This window comes from Pinus tabuliformis, chromosome 1_1, assembly GCF_031772625.1.
Source record: "Pinus tabuliformis cultivar Carrire ecotype Pingquan chromosome 1_1, CPIR1, whole genome shotgun sequence".
In the NCBI taxonomy this organism is placed as follows: domain Eukaryota; kingdom Viridiplantae; phylum Streptophyta; class Pinopsida; order Pinales; family Pinaceae; genus Pinus; species Pinus tabuliformis.
The window spans coordinates 767,462,671-767,468,961 of record NC_142297.1 but is presented as its reverse complement, the minus strand read 5'-3'; positions in this window follow the sequence as shown (position 1 = coordinate 767,468,961).

The window sequence follows — 6,291 nt, the reverse complement described above, 5'->3', positions numbered from 1 at the left end:
CCCTTCGAATATATTTTATTGATTGATGAAAATGAACCTTCTTATTTTTAGGAAACATGTGAAGGACAAAATAACATCAAATGGAAAAAAAAATATGCAAGAAGAGCTAAAATCCTTACATCATAATAAAGCGTGGGATTTAATTGAAAGGCCAAAAGGAGGAAATGTTTTAAAGAACAAGTGTGTGTATCAAGTAAAACATGAAGGAAAGGAAAATCAACAAAGATTTAAAGCAAGGCTAGCGGTTAAAGGTTTTGGACAAGAACAAGGTATTGGTTTCACAAAAAAAAATCTTTGCATTTGTTAAAATGTCATCAATATGAGTAGTACTTGGCCTTGTAGCTACTCTAGATTTAGAGTTGGAGAAATTAGATATCAAGACAACCTTCCTACATGGAGATTTAGAAGAAGATATATATATATATGGAGCAACTAGAAGGATTCATTGCAAAAGGTAAAGAAAAATTGGTTGCAAGTTGAAGAAGAGCCTCTATGGGCTAAAACAAGCCCCTCATCAATGGTATAAGAAATTTGACTCTTTTATGCTTGATCATAATTTTAAAAGGCTAAATGAAGATCATTTTGTATACAATAAAAGAGATGAAAGATGCAATTTCATTATATTATTAGTATATGTTGATTACATGTTGATTGTTGGGAAAAATAAGATCGTGATTAATAGGTTAAAAGAAGAATTAAACAAGGCCTTTGCAATGAAGAATTTAGGACCAACAAGGAAGATTTTGGGGATGAAAATTATACGTGATAGAAAAAGGAAGAATTTATGACTATGACAACAACAATATCTTCGAAAAGTATTGGAAAAATTCAACATGGTTGATGCAAAATTATATAGGTACCCCACTTGCTTCTCATTTCAAATTATATAAACAATGCCCCACTACTATTGAAGAAAAAGAAGAAATTTCCAATATTACATATTCTTCTACAATAGGAAGTCTTATGTATGCTATAATATGCACTCGCCCTGACATTGCCCATTCAGTGGGAGTAGTAAGTGGTTTCTTGCAAACCCAGACAAGGAAAATTAGAATGTAGTTAAGTGGATTTTAAGATATATTAAAGGATAAATCGACTATTTCTTGTGCTTTAGAGGTACTAATACCTTGTTGGTAGGATTTATAGATGTTGATTTCACAGGGGACATGGATTCTAGAAGATCTACAACATGTTACATTTATACTTTTGCAGGGAATGTAGTATCATGGGTATCTAGACTGCAAAAGGTAGTGGTTGTTTCTACCATAGAACTTGAGTATATGGAAGAAACTGATGCATGCAAGGAAGTGATTTGGATGAAGAATTTCTAAGAGGAACTAGGGATGCAACAAGAGACGTTTGTATTGAATTGTGATGGTCAAATTATAGTCCATCTTGCCAAAAACCCTAGTTTTCACCACAAGATAAAGCATATTGATGTTAGATATCATTGGATTCACACAAAGGACAATCCAACTGATGTGTTAACAAAGATTTTTCTAAGGGATAAGCAGCATATTTGTAGAACCTTGGCTGGCCTATTGCAAAGATGATAAAGGAGGCTTGGGAAAGATGTGTAACAAAGAGAGAGAAATATCCAACTAATGTGTTAACAAAGATTTTTCCAAAGGATAAGCAGGATATTTGTAGAACCTTGGGTGGCCTATTGCAAAGATGATAAATGAGGCTTGGGAAAGATGTGTAACAAAGAGAGAAGTTTATTTGGTCTCAAGTGGAATATTGTTGTGTGCGAGACCAAACAAATAAAATAAATAAAACAAAATCATAATGTAATATTATGACTTCTTGAAACTTCTGGAAGAGCCATGGTTTTGGACCCATGGTTTTCATAGCACATGGTATTGTGCCAATAATATTTCTCTAGATTATTTGATGAGAGATTATTTATATGTAATATTGGTCAGACATTAGTGTGTGGGGTGAGAAGGCAATAAAATTGGAGCTGAGCAAATGGTTGTAAATTTATATTTAATAGAGAAGTTATAGATCTTTCCCCATGGTTTTTCATGTAGGGTTTTCCACTTAAATCTATTGTTTATTTTGTTTGTGAATTTTTTTATGTTATTTTTCAACATGCTTTTACATGTCTATTGCATATCATATTGGTAAATAATTTGTTGACTATTTTAACAAAAATAAATATTTGATCATCAACTTTCACTCGGGAATAATATATGTCATATGAATACAAGAAACATGAAGTATCACACTCGAACATCAACAAATACTTATTTAAACGCAGTTTGACATGAATCTTCGTAAGTTTCTCAGCTAAAAGTTGTATACTTAGAATTTGCAATGTGTTGAAAAGCATATCAAACATAGATTTTGATGCTTATAGACATATATGAAACTTTTTTTTTATGATATAGAAACATATATAACAATTCTTTTAAGATATAAATACAAAGAGAACTAAAGTCACACATTGACACAAACTCATTTAAAACTCAATCTATATCTTTATCTCTATAGGGTTTTCCCTAAAAACCCTTCAAATTTAACACTTATAATACAAAATGTCTAAATTTATATATCAAACCCACATTTGAATATATATATGTGTGTGTGTGTGTGTGTGTGAAACTAATGCCTTTTAAAATAACTATTTAAAAAATAAACTAATCTAAAATTATATATACAAGATTGCAGAGATTGATGATCTCATTTTTCTGTGTTAGATATTTTTGTTTTCAAAATATGATTGGTGTCTTCATTTCTTGGCATTGCCAAATATTCTTTGTTGTAATTTAGAAAAATGAAATAACAAATGTCATTCTTGCTAGAGAATAGAAGTTATTCAACAAAATATTTTACTTCCACTTATTCATAGAAATTACTATCTAATAAGAAAAAGGAAAAAAAGAAAAAGAATATATATACTATTTTATATATAAAAATAATTCAAGATCTTCTTTAAATTAGTACAGAAAGACTATATATATAATGAAACTGCTAACCGTTTAATGTGTATTTTAGAGTTTTCTTTAAATATATATATATATATATATAGAAATTGCTAACAAGTTAATGAGTATTTTTAGAGAAACAAACAAAAACAGAAAACAAAACAAAATTAAAAAATTGCTATGCCATGGCCATTTCCATCGTGATCTTCAGTTGCATCCATTGCATTTCAGAGATTACGTTTTAGAAATGACTATACTCTAAAATTAAAATATAAACATATTATGGAAAAAAGATCCCTCATCCAGAGCCTAATATTATACTTATATTATACCCAAAAATATGATTGGATTCAAATAAACAAAACAGGAAGGGTAGAGCATTAAAGAATGAAGAGTAATTTGATTTAAATAAACAAAATAAGAATGGTTTCAACTTTAACTTTAATGTTGAAAACATGAGAGATAGACTAATACACATTATTGTGGCATATCTTTGCACAGAGTCTAATAGATTGGGACTAATACAGATAAATGACCCGCAAAGCCAAGAGAGAGACTCTGGATGCAGTAAAAATTAAGTGAATCAAAAAAACTAAAAAGCAGTTTGTGAAAAAAGACGAAGTACAGAGTAAAAGGCAGTTACGTCGAAATCGATTAAATAAAAAAGGGGAGAGTAAGACGAAGTAGAGAGTTTCAAATTGTTTTCCCAATTTCCACAAAATTAAAAAAAAAAAAATTGATTTTGTAAAATTTTAAATTGTTTTTACTAACAAATCACTCATAACTAGAAATTCGCCACCCACGAGCAAATCACCTAAATTTACCGCGGTCAAATTCCATTGCTAGGCGTGAGGAAAGGCAGCATTAATGTCCTCCTACTCCTTGCAGCTTTACTCCATGCTTTGTGCTTTGTCCATAAATGGACATGACAGACTCTTTGATATAATCTTCTAACTGGATTTGCAAGTAGTCAAAAGTACATAACCAATGAAGCCATGGCTTAACTTTGCACTTAGAGTTTTCTGGCAAGCAATTTACTAGGTTTGGTAAATAAACTTGAATAGTTTTGACCCATAGGTCTTATCCCAAATAAAACACAACTTAAAATGAAGTATTAATAGTATTTTCTAATAATAATAAATTAAACTATTATAAAGGTATATGTATAGTTTAATTTATAGAAAAAATAAATTTTTTAATTGAAATTTAGTAAATCAATTTCAATAAGAAATATTATTATTTTTTTATTTTATATATATATTTTTGATAATGTCTTACCCACATATTCACATGGTATTTAGAAAAATGATGAATAAAAACAAAAATGAAACAGTGAAGTAATGATGAATAAAGACAAAAATGTGGCGCCAATTCAATGGTGCAGGCAAAGTTTCAAACGGAAACGTCAAAAGTTTCACGTGGCAACCGTGAAAGTAAGGGCGTTTCTCACTCATCCCACGGCACATCACAAAAGTAAAAGTAATACAGAAAAATGATGAATAAAAACAAAAATACCACAGGCAAAGTTTCAAACGGAAACGTCAAAAGTTTCAAGTGGCAACCGTGAAAGTAAGGGTGTTTCTCACTCATCCCACGGCACATCACAAAAGTAAAAGTAATATAGAAAAATGATGAATAAAAACAAAAATACCACGCCGATACGAAACAGTGAAGTAATGATGAATAAAGACAAAAATGTCGGCACAGTTCCAAACGGATACGTCAAAAGTTCCTTTTTCGGTTGCACTTCTAGCAAGCCACTTCAAATTTTCTTTTCCTATAAGATAATCATCCCTTGGAATTGAATCTACAGTAAAATACATTGTTTTTTATTATCTATAATGCATCTTGATCTAAAGAAAATTCTTTTGGTAATTATATTATTTAATAACGCAAAAACTATCCCATTATACTTTCAATCTTGGGATTATTCCATACAAAACAATTCCACAAGATCCCCCTTAGCTCTAGCTCTTACCTAATTGTCCTGCAATTCTAGCATATAACAAGGACAACAAATTGATCACCCAAACTCCAATAATCTCTAATGTAAAGCAAATGTTTCATAAATGCATTTAAATGCTTTCTTCTTGGCGACAAATTGTTAATGAATTGAAAAAAAAATTACCTTCATTAAATCTCCTGCACGGATAGGGTTTTAAGGACATTAAAAATAACATATAATATACAGAGTAAAGGTGGATTAGAGATCATGCTCTAATATCCATCTTGATCCATTCTTTATAACTTATATTTTCTAGTTTCTCAATAGTAGCAGTCCACATCTTTACATGTGAGTGAAATTTCCATCAAGTTTATGTTTCACCGCCACCACCTCCTCCCCGCCCACCCCTTATATTTTTAATTTCTCAATAGTAGCAGTCCACATCTTTACATGTTAGTGAAATTTCCATCAAGTTTATGTTCCACCGCCACCGCCACCACCCCCTCTCCGCCCACCCCTTATATTTTCTAATTTCTCAATAGTAACAGTCCACATCTTAATGTTAGTTGAAATTTCCATCAAGTTTATGTTCCACTGCCACCCCTCCCTTCCCTCGCACCCTCCCTCTCCCCCGCCCCCCGCGCACCGCGGAATCTCATTTGAAATATAATTTCAAATTAAATTAGACTAAATTCATCTATCACATCTCATTCAATTAAAAAAAATTTAATACCTAAATAAAATATTAAAATGGATAAATAGTCCAACCATAACAAATATACCTATATTGGCATATGTGTAAAATAGATCTCTGTATAACGACAGAAAGTTGAAGCTTCACCTTGGAACGGCCACGTCCATTGATATACACACCAACTCACTGGTTCATGGTACAGGAAGTCGAAGTAAAGCTTCACCCATGGATGCTTGTTTTCTTGCGTTTCATTCGCAGGCTTCCAATGATATTGACCTTGTAACCGACGGAAACTGGTGTTATCGACTGGTACGAGTGCACAGGAGCAGGTATTAGGTACGATGCGTTATCAATAATGATCAGAAGTCAGATCATTAACTCTGTGAGAGAGTTTGTGGGAGAGGCTTATGTTTTTTAACACATGTAAACCCGCCGTGACCCACATGGAGTTTTTAGTATCTGGTGTCCACGAATCAATTATCATATCACTATCATATAACTAGCTTAGTGGTATGTACTGCGGGAGGTCACGCGCTAAAAAAACTACATCGGTAGTTATTGGCATGGACTCTCAACAGATAGTTGTGATTTTCTAGATTGGGTGAAAAGTACAACCAATTTGTTGGAAATTGTGGATGGTTTCTGGATTGGGTTATTTGGGATGGACTCTCAACAGATTAATTTGTGTGGTGGTTCTGGATTGGGTTATCTGTACAAGCAAC